The following is a 16,992-nucleotide window of genomic DNA, read 5'->3' as shown; positions in this document are numbered from 1 at the left end:
AAACTGGAGACAGCAATGTTGGTTATGCTGGGTGAAGTGCAGTTTGTCAGCCTGTTGGTGGAAGAACATGCTGTGGCCATTTGGAGGATCTGACCCACTCTAGTGACTTTTTTTGTGCCAAATTGTGATTCACATTTGAGGCCAATGTTTGAGAGTTTCCCATTGTACCAGATTAGGGAGAGAGTTGACAGGGAATTGTCAGAGAGATGCTGCTCTCCTCCAGGGTGAGATGCTTAGTACAACAATTCTGGACCTCTATCATTTCTGTGGATCTACGATATGTTGTACAGAGGAGAATTAGTCTCCATCCTGACTTGAGTTTTGCTGCAGAAGAGGAGGCAGAGACCAGGACATGATCCCTTGGATCTGGGCTGTCTGGCAATAATCTTGTTATTTTGGGAGCTGAAGGCACTGGTGATATATGCATGACCATTTACCTGGCGAGAAAACTTGGGATACATGACAATCCAGGCCTCCAAGTTGGTGGCCTGGGACCTTGACGTTGGATCAGAAATAGATAAAGCAGCATATTATATCCACCCTAATCAAGGAACAAAAATAAAGATCGTATATTATAGCACCTTAGCATATTCTCTGCATGTCCCAAATTGTTTTAAAATCACTGACATAGTGGTGAATGGCAGCTGCTTTGTAAACTTGCTAGTCAATTTGCACAGCAAGGTCTTACAAAGTCAAATAACATTGAAGATAAGCAATTTGTTTTTGATAGTCTTGACTCAGGGAGAAATGTTGGCCAGGACATCAGTGGACCTTCTTGCTCCCTTTACAGATACCATGAAATTATTCTAACATCTGCCTGAATAGTCAGGCGGTGCCTCGGTTTAACATCTCATATGAAAGATGGTGCCTCCGTTCAGTATTGCACTGGACTGTTGGCCTGGATAATATATTCCATCTGATCACCTCAACATATATGCTGATTGGGATGGGGCAGGGAAGAGTCTCTTCTGCTTCATGCTTTGTTTTCTGCTCTGTCTACTGTGTAATTCTCCTCATTGATGTTCCTGGTAGTAAAATCCATACTAAAGGAGAAAATTGAAAAGCATCGAGACACCAAAAATATAATAATGAATCTTCAAAATGGAAAGTCTTGTTTGACCAACTTCCTTGAATTCCTTGAAGAGGTAATAGAAAGAGTAGACAATATAGTAGATGCAATACAGCGAGATTTTCAAAAGGCCTTCGATAAGACACCATGTAATAGACGAATGAGGAAGGTCAGAGCAGGTGGCGTCAGGGGACGGGTAGCAGAATGGGTAGCTAACTGGCTGCAAGACAGAATGTAGAAGTTAGGGGTAAAGGGTAGATATTCAAAGAGGCAGAAGGTGGGAAGTGGTATCCCAGAAAGATCATTGTTGAGACCATTGTTGTTCACAATTTATATTAATGTTTTAGATGTTGGAATCAAAAATACAATTTCTAAATTTGTGGACCACACCAGATTGGAGGGGCTTATAGTTAATACTTTGGAGGACTACAGCAGGTTACAAGAAGACATTAATAAACTTGCAGAGTAGGCATATCATTGGTAAATAAATTTCAATATAAATAAATGTGAGATACTACATTTTGGTAAGAAAAATAAGGAGGTCAAATATTACTTGGAAAATAAGAATCTAAATGGGGTAGAGGAGCAAAGGATCTAGGAGTACAAAAACATAAATCACAAAGTAGCGACACAGGTTAATTTCTTTCTTTTCTTTTGGGCCTCCTTATCTCGAGAGACAATGGATACGCGCCTGGAGGTGGTCAGTGGTTTGTGAAGCAGCGCCTGGAGTGGCTATAAAGGCCAATTCTGGAGTAACAGGCTCTTCCACAGGTGCTGCAGAGAAATTTGTTTGTTGGGGCTGTTGCACAGTTGGCTCTCCCCTTGCGCCTCTGTCTTTTTTTCCTGCCAACTACTAAGTCTCTTCGACTCGCCACAATTTAGCCCTGTCTTTATGGCTGCCCGCCAGCTCTGGCGAATGCTGGCAACTGACTCCCACGACTTGTGATCAATGTCACACGATTTCATGTCGCGTTTGCAGACGTCTTTATAACGGAGACATGGACGGCCGGTGGGTCTGATACCAGTGGCGAGCTCGCTGTACAATGTGTCTTTGGGGATCCTGCCATCTTCCATGCGGCTCACATGGCCAAGCCATCTCAAGCGCCGCTGACTCAGTAGTGTGTATAAGCTGGGGATGTTGGCCGCTTCAAGGACTTCTGTGTTGGAGATATAGTCCTGCCACCTGATGCCAAGTATTCTCCGAAGGCAGCGAAGATGGAATGAATTGAGACGTCGCTCTTGGCTGGCATATGTTGTCCAGGCCTCGCTGCCGTAGAGCAAGGTACTGAGGACACAGGCCTGATACACTCGGACTTTTGTGTTCCGTGTCAGTGCGCCATTTTCCCACACTCTCTTGGCCAGTCTGAACATAGCAGTGGAAGCCTTACCCATGCGCTTGTTGATTTCTGCATCTAGAGACAGGTTACTGGTGATAGTTGAGCCTAGGTAGGTGAACTCTTGAACCACTTCCAGAGCGTGGTCGCCAATATTGATGGATGGAGCATTTCTGACATCCTGCCCCATGATGTTCGTTTTCTTGAGGCTGATGGTTAGGCCAAATTCATTGCAGGCAGACGCAAACCTGTCGATGAGACTCTGCAGGCATTCTTCAGTGTGAGATGTTAAAGCAGCATCGTCAGCAAAGAGGAGTTCTCTGATGAGGACTTTCCGTACTTTGGACTTCGCTCTTAGACGGGCAAGGTTGAACAACCTGCCCCCTGATCTTGTGTGGAGGAAAATTCCTTCTTCAGAGGATTTGAACGCATGTGAGAGCAGCAGGGAGAAGAAAATCCCAAAAAGTGTGGGTGCGAGAACACAGCCCTGTTTCACACCACTCAGGATAGGAAAGGGCTCTGATGAGGAGCCACCATGTTGAATTGTGCCTTTCATATTGTCATGGAATGAGGTGATGATACTTAGTAGCTTTGGTGGACATCCGATCTTTTCTAGTAGTCTGAAGAGACCACGTCTGCTGACGAGGTCAAAGGCTTTGGTGAGATCAATGAAAGCAATGTAGAGGGGCATCTGCTGTTCACGGCATTTCTCCTGTATCTGACGAAGGGAGAACAGCATGTCAATAGTCGATCTCTCTGCACGAAAGCCACACTGTGCCTCAGGGTAGACGCGCTCGGCCAGCTTCTGGAGCCTGTTCAGAGCGACTCGAGCAAAGACTTTCCCCACTATGCTGAGCAGGGAGATTCCACGGTAGTTGTTGCAGTCACCGCGGTCACCTTTGTTTTTATAGAGGGTGATGATGTTGGCATCGCGCATGTCCTGGGGTACTGCTCCCTCGTCCCAGCACAGGCATAGCAGTTCATGTAGTGCTGAGAGTATAGCAGGCTTGGCACTCTTGATTATTTCAGGGGTAATGCTGTCCTTCCCAGGGGCTTTTCCGCTGGCTAGGGAATCAATGGCATCACTGAGTTCCGATTTGGTTGGCTGTATGTCCAGCTCATCCATGACTGGTAGAGGCTGGGCTGCATTGAGGGCAGTCTCAGTGACAGCATTCTCCCTGGAGTACAGTTCTAGGTAGTGCTCAACCCAGCGGTCCATCTGTTTGCGTTGGTCAGTGATTATGTCCCCCGATTTAGATTTGAGGGGGGTGATCTTCTTGATGGTTGGCCCAAGAGCTCTCTTCATGCCATCATACATTCCTCTGATGTTTCCGGTGTCTGAGGCCAGCTGAATATGACTGCATAGGTGTTGCCAGTAGTCGTTTGCGCAACGCCTAGCTGTTCTTTGTGCAGTACTTCTGGCTGCTTTAAGTGCTGCGGATGTTAAATCGCTGGGGGCTTTCTTGTAGTTCAAAAGTGCAATGCGCTTAGCGGCTATGACAGGTTCCAGCTCTTCATTATGAGATTGAAACCAGTCTGCATTTCTCTTCGCACTTTTGCCGTAGGTGGTCAAAGCTGACTCATAGATGGCGTCTCTGATGTGGGCCCACTTGGTCTCAGCATCCCCTGTGGGAGTGTTTTGAAGGGCTGTTACAAGTGAATTTAGAAATTATTGTAACAGCTGTGGGTGAGAAATTCTGCTCGTGTTGATGCGCGGGTGGCCCTTCTGCTTGGAATGATGCAACTTCTTTGGTCTGAGTCTAACCTTGCTGCACACCAGGGAGTGGTCGGTGTCGCAGTCCGCACTGTGGAAGCTGCGTGTGATTTGAACACTGTTTAAGGCGGCTCGCCTTGTGACAATGAGGTCTAGCTGGTGCCAACGACGTGATCTTGGGTGCCTCCATGAAACCTGGTGACAGGGTTTAGTGTGAAAGAACGAGTTGGTGATGCAGAGGTTATGATAGGTACACAACTCAAGCAGTCTCTGCCCGTTCTCATTCATCCTTCCAACGCCATAGCGCCCAAGGCAGGAGGGCCATGAGTCATGGTCGGCCCCAACCCTGGCATTAAAGTCCCCCAGCAGGAATAGGTGTTCGGTGTTGGGGATGCTGCTAATGATGTTATGGAGTTGTTCATAGAACTGGTCTTTAGCTTCAGGTGCAGAACAGAGTGTTGGAGCATAGATGCTGAGTAGGTGTACTGGACCAGAGGTAGTGAGCAGTCGGATGGACAGTATGCGTTCCGAGCCATTTGAGGGAGGCTCTATCATGCTGAGCAAGGAGTTTCTGATGGCGAAGCCCACTCCATGCTGTCTTGGTTCTTCAGGATCCCTGCCCTGCCAGAAGAAGGTGTAGTCTTGCTCTGCTAGAGAGCCACTCGCGGGGAGGCGAGTCTCCTGAAGTGCTGCAATGTCCACATTGAGTCTACTGAGCTCGTTGTTAATGATGGCGGTCTTCCGAGAATCGTTGATTTGTGTAAGGTCTTCCGACAGGCCAGGACACATAGTTCTGACGTTCCAGCTTGCAAAGCGAAGGGCTGGTACCTTCTTTCCTTTTTTCATGTTGTTTGGTGCGGTGTATCAGTCCACCTTTCGGGCAATGACCCTGAGCTCCAAGCACCCATTGAAGCAGGCAGACTGTGGCGGGACAGAACCTTATTGACCGGGGGCTGCCCGGTTTGAGGCGGGCGGTAGCTGTCCAGTGAGGTGCAATGACCTCTCCCACCGACAAAGGCAACCCGTGGCGCCCAGTTTCTACGCCAATTTATCTGGACTTATAACCCGTAACTGCTGCCTTCCGTGTTGTTTCAGTCGCTGTGAGGCAACTATGGAGTGACCTCTCCATGGCGCATGCCTGGGCAAATTTATGGAGGTTGAGAGTTGCCCAGTCGTCAAAACCCCCCTCTCGGCCTTTCTGGTGGGGTCCAAAGGAGTGCAGGACACGACGTTTGGCACCAGTATGGCTGCAGGAACTGCCGGAAACATGCCAAAGGTGACACATGACCGCCTACGGGGTTCCGCTCCGGATTTTCTGTTAGGGTTTACTCCCTTAGCCTTGGTCTCTCCCGAGACGCCCACAAGGCAGTGGGGTTGTTGGGGCCCCTACACAGGTGTAGGATGGTGCCGGTGGGAGGAGGGGATGCAAGGGGGAGGGGTAGAGGGAGGAGGGGGGGGGTGCAGGGGAAGGGGGTGCGGGGTGAAGATGGTGCGAGGGGGGTGCGGGCTGGGACGGGGTTGTGAGGGGGTGAGCTGAGAGGGTGGAGCAGGGAAGGGGACGGGGGTGGGGGGGGGTGGAAGGGGGGTAAAGTGGGGGGGAGGGGGGGTGGAATCTGGTGCAGGTAATAAGCCATTTCCTCAGTGCCCACCATCGACGTCCGGAAAGCTCATCCACGTCCTTCGGGAGGTGAAGCATCATTTGGCAGACTTAGAGGTGATTACATTTGCTAAGGGTTTTTTTTTGCAGTGGTTTAAATAAAGGCATGCAGCATTGCCGACAGTGCGCTGCAGATGCTCTCCGAGCCATCTCCCGCGGGCGCTTTGAAGTTGCGGCCGGGGGGGCCGTTCGTGGATGTTTTGGGTGTTCGGGGCACCTTTTCACAGGACTTCTCTCGGGTCCCGCAGCTCCTTCTTCACCTCAATGGACTTACCGCATGCCGTGGCTGCAGACACTCTGGACTGTGAAGACAGCAGGATCGGAGATCTAGGAGTACAAAAACATAAATCACAAAGTAGCGACACAGGTTAATAAGGCGGTAATAAAAGCAAACCAAGCATGGATTTATTTTGAAAGGGGTAGAATTAATAAGTAGAGCAGTTACTTAAGAAATAGGAGCAAGAGTAGACCATATGGCCCCTCGAGCCTGCCCCACCATTCAATACGATCCTGGCTGATCTTCTGCCTCAACTCCACTTTCCTGCCCGATCCCCATATCCCTTGATTCCCCGAGAGATCAAAAATCTATCTATCCCAGCTTTAACTATATTCAATGATAGAGCATCCACAATCCTCTGGGGTAGAAAATTCCAAAGATTCACAGTACTCTGAGTGAAGAAATTTCTTCTCATCTCAGTGCTAACTGCTCATCCCCTTATCCTGAGGCTGTCTCCCCATGTTCTAGATTCCTCAGCCAGAGGAAACAACTTCTCAGTATCTACTCTGTCAAGCCCCTTCAGAATCTTGTATGTTTCAATGAGATCACCTCTCATTTTTCTAAACTCCAGAGAGTATAGGCCCAATTTACTCAGCTTCTCATCACAGGACAACCCTTTCATCCCAGGAGCCAACTCTGAAGCTTTGCTGTCCCTCCTCCAAGGCAAATATATCCTTCCTTGGATATGGAGACCAAAACTGCACACTGTACTGCAGGTGTGGTCTCACTAAAGCCTCATACAACTGTAGCAAGACTTCCTCGCTCTTGTACTCCAATCCCCTTACAAAAAAGGCCAACATATCATTTGCCTTCCTAATTTCTTGCTGTACCTGTATGCTCACTTTGTGTCCCTGTACGAGTACACCCAAATCCCTCTGAACATGAACATTTAAAAGTTTCACATCTTTTAAATAATATTCGGGTTTTATGTTTTTATTACCAAAGTGAATAACCTCTCATGTCCCCACCTTATGCTCCATCTGCCACCTTGTTGCCCACTCACTTAACCTGTCTATATCTCTTTACAGCCTCTTGTGTCTTTCTCACAGCTTAAATTGTCGCCTAGCTTTGTATCGTCAGAAAATTTAGATACATTACTCTCTGTCTCTTCATCTAAGCCACTAATATAGACTGTGAATAGTTGAGGCCCCAGCACTGATGCTTCTGGCATTCCACTAGTTACAGCCTGCCAACTTGAAAATGCTCCATTTATCGCTTTTTGCTTTCTGTGCATGAACCAATCCTCCATCCGTGCTAATATATTACATCCAACTCCACGAGCCCTTTCTTGCATATTAACCTTTTGTGTGCCACCTTTTCTAATGCCTTTTGGAAATCCAAGTATACTACATCCACTGGCACCCCTTTATTTACCCTACTATTTTCATCCTCAAAAAACTCTTAATAAATTTGTCAAACACGATTTCTCTTTTACCAAACTATGTTGACTCTGTCTGATCATATTATGATTTTCTAGGTGCATTGTTAAGACTTTCTTCATGATAGATCCCAGCATTTTCCTGATGACTGATGTCAAGCTACTGGCCTGTTGTTCCCTGTTTTCTCTGTTCCTCCTTTCGTGAATAGTGATATCACTTTTGCTAACTTCCAATCTGCTGAGACCATTCTAGAATCTAGGGGATTTTGGAAAATTATAACCAATGTATCCACTATCGCTGTAGCTTCCTCTTTTAGAATCCTAGGATGTAGACCCTCAGGTCCTGGGGATTTGTTGGCTTTTAGTCGTTTAAGTTTCTCCTATACTTTTTTCTCTGCTGATATTAATTAAGTTTATCACTGTTATTAGCTCCTTGGTTACCCTTTATTTCTGGCATGTAATTTTCTGGCTTCTACTGCGAAGACTTTTTTCCCCCCAAAATATACTTTATTCATAAAAATATGTAAAAAATGCATTATAAAACAGTTCAAAACAGCACCAAGTTGACATTCCAAAAAGTGCAACGGAAATCAGTTTTCTTCGATACAGGAGTGAGTTGCCTCACAATCCTTCCATTCCATTTTACATGCCATGTATATTTTACAGCAAACTCATATCTGATGTATACTGCCTGAGGGGTTTCTCATCGGTCCAGCCCCTCAGTTCTCTTTGGTGGCACGACCTTACACAGTGGTCTTTTCCCATTGAACTTTTGCAGCAGCTGCCCCAAGCTTTAGTGCGTCCTTCTGCACGTAGTCCTGGACCTTGGAATGTGCCAGTCTGCAACACATGGTCGTGGACAACTCTTTGCACTGGAAGACCAGCAAGTTTGGGGCAGACCAAAGAGCGTCTTTCACCGAATTGATGGTCCTCCAGCAGCAGTTGATGTTTGTCTCGGTCCCTGGGAACAGCCCGTAGAGCACAGACTTCTGTGTTACTGAGCTGCTTGGGATGCACCTCGACAAAAACCATTGCATCTGTTTCCACACCTGCTTTGCAAAGACACATTCCAAAAGGAGATGGGCAACTGTCTCTTCCCCACCACAGCCACCTCGAGGGCAGCGTGTGGAGGGGTGAGACTTTGGGCGTGCAGGAAGGATCTAACGGGGAGGGCCCTTATCACCACCAGCCAAGCTACGTCTCGGTGCTTGTTTGAAAGTTTTGGTGATGAGGCATTCTGCCAAATGACTTTGGCAGTCTGCTCGGGGAAGCATCCGACTGGATCCACCATCTCCTTTTCCCGTAGGACCTTGAGGACATTCTGTGCAGACCACTGCCTGTTGGATTGGTGGTCAAAGGTGTTTTCCTGCAGAAACTTTCCCACGAAGGGGAGGTGGTACGGCACGGTCCAACTGGATGGAATGTTCCGCCAGACCCATCCTTTGTAACACCGGGGACAGATAAAACCTCAGCACGTAGTGACACTTGGTGTTTGTGTTCTACTGCGAAGACAGACACAAAATGTTTGTTCAACGTCTCTGCTATATCCTAATTCCCCATGACAGTTCCTCCTGTCTCTGTGCCCCATATTACTTGTGGCACCCCCCACCTCCCCCCCGCTGCTCGGAGACAGGACCGAAATTTAAATATTCAATGGATGCTAATGAAGGAATAATTACTTACCTCGTTGCGCTGGCCATCCCGCTCCCATATTACGGTCAGTGGCCAGCAGTCCCATGCCATCCGATCCCCTACCAGTGAAGCATGGCAGAACATTGGTGGGGAGGGGGAAGGTGGTAAGTTTTCAGAGTGGGGTGGGGGGGAGCGGGGGAAACGATTGCGATCGGTGGAGGGGATGGTGGGAAGGGGTTGAAGGTGCAAGTTACTAAAATTCTGGGGGGTGCGGAAGGTTGGGATCGCAAGGTAGGTTTTTTTGGGGGAGAGGGCGATTAATCAATTCTTTACTCATTGGAGGGGGGGAAGAGGGGATTGATTCTTCCATTAAATTTATAACTTTGATTGTATCGTGTTTATATATTTAAAAATTCAAATGCAATGGAAGGGCTTGAATCCCTTTAAAAATGGTGCCAGCACTTGCGCAGTGGCACTGAATGCCATTGCTGGGGACAGAGCACCCGCCCCATCCACATCATTAGAGGGGGTGGTTGGGGGAGGTCTGCCCCGTCCATGTAAATGTGACACCGCGTCTAATATTGCGGTGGCTCCGCAGAGTAAAAGCCGTGCGTGCGGGCCGCCATCTTAGAAGCTCGCCGCTGAGCGAGTAAAATTCAACCCCATGTGTAGTGAGATTACATTTGAGGGGCCAACTAGCACCGGGTCAAGCTCTGTACCTCCACTTGGCATCCATAGCCACTTTCTGTCATCGTTACTGACCTGGCCCTTTCATGAGTGGCCTGCTCTCCTTGGCAAGGCAGCTGCAGTGCCCCAAAAGCCTGCTGCCTGCCTTTGCTGCTGGTGCCAGGCAGGGAGTTCTCGCCACCAGGAGGTGCTCGGCACCTCTAATTGGGTGCCGAGCTTGCCTCCTGTCCAATTAGGGCATCAGCATTCAAAGATCGCATCGTGAGAGCAACACAACTGAAGTGGGGGGTTGGGACCCGGAATTCATCAGGGTGTCAGGTTCCTGACACCGCCTTGAAAATCCAGCCCGGTATTTTCCCCTTGTGGGGAAGAGCAAAACTAGAGGCTATCAATATAAGATAATCAACAAGAAATCAAATAGGGATTTCAGAAGAAACATCTTTACCCAGAGAGTGATGTGAATGTGGAACGCGCTACCACAGGGAGTAGTTGAGGTGAGTAGTATAGGTGCATTTAAGGGGAAGCCTGATAAGTATACGAGGGAGAAGGGAATAAAGAGTTATACTGATTGCGTTAGATGAGGAAGGATGGGTGGAGGCTTGTGTGGAGCTTAAAGGCCAGCTGTTTTTGTGCTGTATATCCATGTAATTCTGTGCCTTCCAACTTTTGTATGTATTTTAGCAAGCGTATATAAATGCAGGAAACCTTGCAGTTCCAATTAAATGTACATTAGAAATGTTCTAGACTTTTGTTTCTTCATTGTCACCATTTGTTGGTGGGTAAATTCAACAGGTTAGTCTCTCAACTGTTTTCTTCTGCTGCACCACTTCCATGTTGATACTGAAATTCTTGGTGCAGCTGAGCCAGAAAAGACTGAAAACATTCCATCAAATTCAACAGCTGCACATTTAATGCTCAAAGACAGATTTAACACCTGGCCTCTGATCCTTGTTGCTAGTAGGGATTCTGACAGTGACAGACTAGCTTATGCTCTTGACAGTTGCACATATTGCAAAGGAAGATGGTAAGTTTTCTGTTGCAGTAATAATCATGCATTTGATCCTTTTGATTCTAAACAAAATTCATAATGGTAGTGATAAATTTGTTTTACTTAAAGGAATTTGCTTCTAAATGAGTATTGCATTGCTTAGAAACCTTTCATTCCAGAGGCCTGTAGAAGCTTTGGTCACTGCGATAGTAATCCCTGTACTTTTTGAAAACTTCTAGTTCCCAGCATAATTAATGACCATAGATATAGTTACTGAGGCAGCCTCTGTTTGATTATTGCCAACACACTTGGGAGCTCTGCCTTTGTGATTTTGTCCTGCCAGGGTATACCAATAATGCGCCGTGAACAGCAAAGATGAAAATTATTGAGCTTCTTTTCCTGGTTAGCTGTAAGTTGCCCATGGTTCACACCATCCAGCAAGATGTTGAGAACACAGGCCTTATAAACCGTCAGCTTGGTCCTAAGGGTCAGCTTGGTGTTATCCCATGTATGTTTTGCAAGTCGGCCAAAGGTGGTAGCTGCTTTCCCTATGCATGTATCGAGCTCTGCATCGAGGGACAGTCTGTCACCATGGACCCAAGGTAGCAGAACTTGCTAACCACTTCCCATGGGGTGTTGTTTAGTGTGATCAAGGGTGGAGATGCAACCCATTGTCCCATGACCACAGTTTTCTTGACGCTTATAGTCAAGGAGAACAAGTTACATTATAGGTATATCCAAGCAGGACAAAATCACAAATATAGCAGTGCTCAAAGGCAACGCTTCCAAGTGTGTTGGCGCTGTTGGACCACAGCTGTGGCTGCTGGCCGTCCAGTGGAAGGTCTGTCCCTCCATGATCATGGCCAGGCAGCTGTGGCCTTTTTTAAATTGCATTTTTTTTACTTTCTCTTCAGAGGACTCTTCCATTGTGAGTCTCTCTCTCTCTCTCTCTCTGTCTCTCTCTCTCTCTCTCTCTCTCTGTCTGTCTTTCTCTCTCTCTCTCCAGGAATGTGCAGTTCCCAAGGTGGGGCAGCCGATATGTCATTGCTGGAACACCTCCGATTGGCTCACCAGCCTCAGAAGCCCGCCTGTGCTCCTTAATTGGATGGCGAGCGTGCCCGCAGGCCAATACTTGGCCAGTACTGAAAAAATTGATATTGCATTACTGCTGCCGACACGGTGTGGGGTTGGGATCCGCATTTGACCCTGACGTCGTGGTCCTGACTCAGAACAGAAAATCCTGCCGTCTGTTCCACTCCTCCAATTCTGTCCTCTTGTGTATCCCTGATTTTAATCGCTACACCATTGGCAGCTGTGTCATCAGCCCCCTGGGTCCTAAGCTCTGGAATTCCCTCCCTGAACCCCTCTGCCTCTCTACCTCCCTCCTCCTGTAAGACTCTTCTTAAAACCTACCGTCATCTTTTGGATGATAAGTTAAACCGAGGCCCGGTCTTGCCCACTCAGGCAGGCGTAAAAGATCTCATGGCACTATTTTGAAGAAGAGCAGGGGAGTTAATCCCAGTTTGCTGGCCAATATTTATCCCTCAATTAACATTACATAAATAGGTTGTCTGGTCATCATCACATTGCTGCTTGTAGGAGTTTGCTGTGTGCAGATTGACTGTCACGTTCCCTACATTACAACAGTGACTACACTTCAAAAGTACTTTGTTGGCTGTAAAGCACTTTGGGATGTCCGGTGGTAGTGAAAGACGCTATATAAATGTTTTAAGTCTTTCTTTTACCTCTGACCAAGTTTTTGGCTACCTGTCCTAATATCTCCTTGTGTGACACAGTGTTTGTTTATGTTCCTGTGAACACTTTGGAACATTTTTACCATGTTAAATGTGCTATATAAATGCAAGTCGATGTTGAGCATTTCAGAGGAGCAGAGTGGTTTCTTGGGCTGAAACAAATGTAGTCAGGTGTATCTAGTTCAAGTGAAAACTGGGACTGACATTGAAACATGCTCCTTGGCTGGAATTACTGATCACTGAGGGCCATGCGCTCACTGTAACAGATTGTACTGTTATGGCCAATGGCCAACGTACTTTTCTCCAGGACTATTAACAAAAGTTTGCAATTTTCCCAAGCTGTATTTTTCTGACTTAAGATAGTAAACAGAATGAAGAGTTGGATTGTGGCTGTAGTTTTCTTCAACTGATATCTGTTTAAAAAAATCCAAAACAAACTTGTATACAATTATAAATCCACTACTAATATACTGCTAAATACTGAGTTTGTTTCATTTTTGAAAACATTAGCTTACAAGTCTTGAGTTAACTCTTTCCTGTTCTATACTTTTCTTTGAAAATTGTAAAGTAGTTTGGGACTATTAACCTTTTATTACTGAAAGGAACTAACTGAGTTGGAAAAGTTCGAAATCTCTTCAGTACAACATGATACCTAGATTTGATTCATTTTTGAATGCCGCAAAACATTTTTACTTTGTTTTGGGGATGAACCATAAAAGGCAGTTGTAGTTGTACATTGCCACTACAAGCTTAAGGAAGCAGAAGGAATTTGTGAGCTGTGCTGGGATTTGTTTCTGTGTGGGAATTTACCTTATCACGCATTGATTCCTTGTTGGTATTACCCCTATGCTAGTTGCTCAATGTACTGGCAGCTTCTGAGTAGCTAATGTCAGCAGACCATACCAAGTTACATTGCCTGTGCACGCCATTACATGGGTTGGAGGGCGGCAGGTTCCTTTCAAGAAGCCTCAAGTGTCTAAGGAGAGTCTGACTTATTGGCTTCCTGCACTGTCAGTGTAATTTCTATTGATTTAAAACAGCTGCCTGTCCCTTCAGCTCTTTTCAATCAGAAGAAAATTGAACGGCAGTGTAGAAGAATCTAAATTTGAATAACAGGTCAGCAGTGTGCTCGCTGCAACTAGATTGCAGCCAGAACAAAGGAACAGCCATGTGAGAGGTGAACTCATTGAAATCAGACCAGCGATTGCAGATTACACCAGTGCTTTGGAGGAGTCATAAGGAAAATTGTGGCACTGGCTCTAAAAGCAGGGTTAGCCGACACACGGGCACTCAGCCTTGAAGTTGTCTAATGGTGATGTGCCCTATACTGTCCATTAGCTCACCAATGTCATTGTGTCTTGAGGTGAAGTGAGCATATGCAGCCCACATTTCAACAGTACAGCTCTGATACTTCTTATCACAACAGATACTTGGACTGGGTTGTAGCCCAGTCACTTCATGCAAGCATGTAAATGAGGCTTTTGTTTTGCTGACAGAAAATGCATTATTTTCCTTTCATCCCCTGAGTGTTTTGTAGTGAGATTCTGTGAAAGTGAATATTTGCATTGAATGACTGAGATAATAATCTCCCCGATTTCTGAGCTATGCAGATTAGCTCTGGAGGGTAACACAATACACACCAATAGCTGTGTAGCATGTCCAAGTGAAGACTTTTGAAGTGCAATTCTTGCACTGTTGCTGCTTTGTATGGAACACAACCTTTTCTTTGTGCTCTGTATCTTTCTGTTCAAGTGGTCGCACTTTGCTACCAGGCTGTTAACCTTTCAGATGAAGTGAACCGTTTGTTTAAATATAAAAAAAGTGGTGGAATGTATTGAAATAGCATCTAAAGTAAACTATGGATTGTTCAAATAAGGCTTAGTTATCAGGTCTGTAAACTTACAAAGGCTTGTTTGGCTTGAGTGCCCTTTTGAGATAAGGATTCAGGGAACAGTGTAAATAACTCAGAGTTTGGTTATTGGTAATGTTTTGAACATTTTGTAATAGGACCCTGCATGATAAGAGTATAAGCTGAACCAAACCAATGCCATGCACTATATTCTTTTGTTTTGAAGCCCTTACCTGTTTCTGTAAACATGGAGCGTTTGGGTGATCTCCATCATAGTTTGCATAATGTACTGTAAATCTAAAATCTGTTTTTGAGAAATAACTGGTTATATTGGCAGAATCTTGTGGAGATTAACTTATGCCTTATTTTGCCTTATTTCCAATAGGGACAAGGTTATGAAATTTAGCTTCTAATGGGAAGCCTCATCTGCTGGGAGCGTCGCTGGGTGTTCAATTTTTTAAAATAGGCTGGATTGCATCTATTGCATCTATTTTAACGGAAGGAGTCTTACAAGTAAGGCAGATGAATTGAGGGCGTTGATTAGTACATGGGAATATGATATTATTGCTATCACAGACATAGTTGAGGGAAGGGCAGGACTGGCAGCTCAATATTCCAGGGTATAGAATCTTCAGATGTGACGGGGGGAGGTGTAAAAGAGGTGGCGACATTGCACTGTTGATCAAGGAGTCAATTACTGCAGTAAGGAGGGATGATATCGTAGAAGGTTCCTCAAATGAGGCTATATGGGTAGAACATAAAAACAAAAAGGGGGCAATCACTTGGCTGGGAGTGTACTACAGGCCTCCAAACAGTCAGGGAGAGATAGAGGAGCAGATATGTAGGCAAATCTCAGAGAGATGTAAAAATAATGGGGTAATAATAGTAGGGGATTTCAACTTCGCCAATATTAACTGGGATAGTCTTAGTGCAAAAGGCTTAAAGGGGGCGGAATTCTTAAAGTGCATCCAGGAGAGCTTTTTGAGCCAGCACATAGAAAGTCCTACAAGAGAAGGGGTGGTACTGGACCTAATCTTAGGAAATGAAGGCAGACAAGTGGTAGAAGTGTCAGTGGGGGAGCATTTTGGGGATAGCGACCATAACTCTGTAAGATTTAAGGTAGTTATGGAAAAGGACAAAGATGGACCAGAAATAAAGGTACTGAATTGGGGGAAGGCAGATTTCAATATGATAAAACAGGATCTGGCCAAAGTGGATGGGAGAAGCTACTTGTAGGAAAGTCTACATCAGACCAGTGGGAGTCATTCAAGAGGGAAAATGTGAGAGTTCAGAGCCAACATGGTCCCGTAAAAGTGAAGGGTAGGATCAACAAGTTCAGGGAACCCTGGATGTCAAGGCATATAGAGGATTGGATAAAGAAAAAAAACAGACGCTTATGGCAGATTCAGAGGGCTGAAAACAGCGGAGGCCCTAGAGGAGTATAGAAAGTGTAGGGGAGTACTTAAAAAAGTAATTAGGAGAGCGAAGAGGGGGCAGTAAAAAACACAAGCGGACAAGATAAAGGAAAATCCCAAAGCATTTTATAAGTATATTAAGGGCAAGAGGATAACCAGGAAAAGAGTAGGGCCCATTAGGGAACAAAGTGACAATCTGTGTGTGGAGCCGGGGATGTAGGTGAGGTTTTAAATGATTACTTTTCATCTGTGTTCACTATGGAGAAGGACGATGTAGGTGTAGAGATCAGGAAGGGGAATTGTGATATAGTTGAACAAATTAGCATTGAAAGGGAGGAGGTATTAGTGATTTTAGCGGGCTTAAAAATAGATAAATCCCCAGGTGCAGATGAGATGTATCGCAGGCTGTTATGTGAGGCAAGGGAGGAGATAGCAAGGGCTCTGACACAAATTTTCAAATCCTTTCTCATCACAGGAGAGGTGCCAGAGGACTGGAGGACAGCAAATGTGGTACCATTATTCAAGAAGAGTAGCAGGGATAAAACAGGTAATTTCAGGCTAGTGAGTCTATCATCAGTGGTAGGGAAACTACTGGCAAAATTTCTGAGGGACAGGATTAATCACCACTTGGAGAGGCCAGGATTAATCAAGGCATGGCTTTGTCAGGGGGAGATCATGTCTAACAAACTTGATTGAATTTTTCAAGGAGGTGACTAGGTGTGTAGATGAGGGTAAAGTAGTTGATGTAGTCTACATGGACTTCAGTAAGGCTTTTGATAAGGTGCCGCATGGAAGATTGGTTAAGAAGGTAAGAGCCCATGGGATCCAGGGCAACTTGGCAAATTGGATCCAAAATTGGCTTAGTGGCAGGAGGCAGAGGGTGATGGTAAAGGGTTGTTTTTGCGATTGGAAGCCTGTGACCAGTGGTGTACCGCAGGGATCGGTGCTGGGACCCTTGCTGTTTGTAGTGTACATTAATGATTTAGACGTGAATGTTGGAGGTATGATCAGTACGTTCGCAGATGACACAAAAATTGGTGGTGTTGTAAATAGTGAGGAGGAAAGCCTTAGATTACAGGATGATATAGATGGGCTGGTAAAATGGGCAGAGCAGTGACAATTAGAATTTAATCCTGAGAAGTGTGAGGTGATGCATTTTGGGAGGACTAACAAGACAAGAGAATATACAATGGATGGTAGGACCCTAGGAAGTACAGAGGGTCAGAGGGACCTTGGTG

At 45.8% G+C, this 16,992-nt stretch overlaps 1 protein-coding gene across 1 annotated transcript in view; it reads left to right on the top strand.

The window, feature by feature from the left end:
• Positions 1 to 16,992, top strand: part of LOC137369634 (transcriptional activator GLI3-like) — a 471,074-nt gene that overhangs the window by 267,219 nt on the left and 186,863 nt on the right. The window lies entirely within an intron of this gene.

Source organism: Heterodontus francisci, chromosome 5, assembly GCF_036365525.1.
Source record: "Heterodontus francisci isolate sHetFra1 chromosome 5, sHetFra1.hap1, whole genome shotgun sequence".
Lineage (NCBI taxonomy): Eukaryota > Metazoa > Chordata > Chondrichthyes > Heterodontiformes > Heterodontidae > Heterodontus > Heterodontus francisci.
This window is presented reverse-complemented; position numbering and strand designations above follow the sequence as displayed.